We start from the raw sequence: 2,295 nt of genomic DNA, 5'->3' as shown, positions 1-2,295 counted from the left end.
GCTCCGCCCACCGGGGGGCGGGGCCTGGTGGGAGACGAAGGGGCGGTCCGCAGGGGCCCGGCTGGAGGCCAAGCTCAGTCTGAGCCGTGCCCACGGGGATTGGCTTAAGGACTACACCTAAGGGCACCGAGCTCACGCGGCCAGCGTAGAAACGGCGACTTCAGATCCCGTTTTAGGGCTGGTGAAACTGAGGCTCAGCACCCCCACAAACACCCAGGAGGGAGAAAACGGTAGGGGCTACGTTTCTAACTGTGCCCCTAACAGTATCTTGGACTCTTTCAGTAAATACATAATAAAAATTCACTGGGCAAACCTTTATCGAGTGCCTTTGGTGCACCAGGTACTGTTCTAAGCACTGGGGACATGGCAGCGAACCCAACAGACAATAATCCCTGCCCCCCCGCCCCCGAGTTTACTGGTTCAGGGAGATTACGCTCAACAAGATAACTATTTAAAATAGAGTTCCTTCTTGGGTGACCAGTGTCACCTGAAGCCAAACAAAGCTAGGAAGAGTTATAAAGGGGCAGGGTGACGTGTGTGTGTGTGTGTGGGGGGGGGCTCAATTTTCTCCCCACACCAGGGAAAGGTATGGTGGAGTTGAGACCTGAGGGATGTGAGGGAGTCAGCCAGTCTCTGTTCAATAACAAGGAGGAGGGACTCTTTTCCCCTCCCCACTTGGGAGTCTGTGCTGTGAGATTCTTTCCCCTTCCCCACCTGGGAGTCTGTACTTGTTCTTCAATAAATTTCCACTTTCACTATACAAAATAATAATAATGATAATAATAGTAATAATAAATAACAAGGAGGGAGGAGACGGACAGGAGGGGGGTTGAGCTCTGAGAAAATGGAGTCAGCTGCGAGAGGGTCTTTTGACCACTTGAAAGTCTTGGTTTTTGGAGAGGTGAGTCTTGGGGGGGTTTGAGCAGAAGAAGATTACGATCGTGTACACATCTACTCTGCTCCGACACCGGGAATAGCCACGAAAGCCAAATGGCCACTGTCTTACCTCTCTCCACTCAGCCTCCTTGAACTTCCCTCCTCAAAGCAGCTCTTTCAGATCACTGTTTGAAGTGGCATCAACACCCTGCCCCACCCTCCAACCCTTACAAGTTTTCTTTTCTTCCTGACACCAACCACATCGTAATACAGAACGGTTTCTTGACTGTGCTCTCCCTTCCCCCACCCTATACAAGGCTCCTTAAGGTCAGGGCCGCAGTCTGCCCTGCCCCAGACTCCCCAGCCCAGCACTCCAGCACTGAGTGGATTTCATGTACTAACCCGGCTGCCCCCCACCCCCCCAGTCCTGCTCCTGGACCCTCAGGGTCAGGGTTCCTCACATTGTTATGTTATTCAGATCTCCCTCAGGGGTGGCTGAATTGTCCTCCTGAGAGCCAAGGGCCACCTTGACCAAGGTACCGGTAGCCCCACCCTGCTTAAAGCCGCATAATTACCCTCCATGACCTCCATCTGTCCCCAGTTCCCTCCTGGGCCTCGTTTCCCCAGAGTTGGTTTCTTCACTGCCACCTTCTGACCACCCAATTAAAGAGGCTCACCAACCCTGCCACCCCACTATCCGCTACCTTTATTTTATTCCTTTTACATCACCCAACAAGGCCCGATGCATTTGTTGATGCATTTGCTGATGGATCTATCTTATTCTGTCCCTCCCAGCCTAGAATGCAGTTATGAGAAAGCAGGAGTCCAGTCTGTCTTGTTCATAAACAAAGCCCCTATTCCTTCATCGTTCAGTCAACAAATATTTATCGAGCACCTGCAATGCACATTCTTTCAATAGATATTGGTAGGGGGCCTCACTGTGCCAGCCATTAAGCCTTGGGGAGTAGTGGGAAGCAGAGTCCATTAAGCCCACAAAGTCCCTGCCTTAGTGAAACCGCGTGGAAGAAGTGAACCGCCTGAGCCCAGAGCAGCGAGGTTCCTGAGTATCTGGAACTGCTGGTCTGCCTGCAGGGCCTCGGTTTCCTCTGTGAAATGGGACTGCAGGGAGGGCTGCGGGACAAAAAGGCCGCCTCGGGTTCTTCCAGCTGCTGCTCGCTCCCCAAGGCTTTTTCCTGGCGCTTGGCTGCTTGGCGCATAATCTCAAGGTTTCCAGTAGGGGAGGTGGGGTTGGGGCTGGAGGACAAGGTTAGGAGTGTGCACGTGTAGGGAGGTGGGGGAGGGGGCAGAGACCAAATTCTGCCTTTAACCCCCTTTTGAACCTCAATATCTTCTTCCATAAAATGGGCATCCGGTCACCCTCACCTCGCAGACGGTAGACGAGCTCCAAGCGCCGGACCG

The sequence above is a fragment of the Myotis brandtii genome, unplaced genomic scaffold (genome assembly GCF_000412655.1).
Source record: "Myotis brandtii unplaced genomic scaffold, ASM41265v1 scaffold1774, whole genome shotgun sequence".
Taxonomy (NCBI): Eukaryota; Metazoa; Chordata; class Mammalia; order Chiroptera; family Vespertilionidae; genus Myotis; species Myotis brandtii.
Note: the sequence above shows the minus strand (reverse complement) of the source record.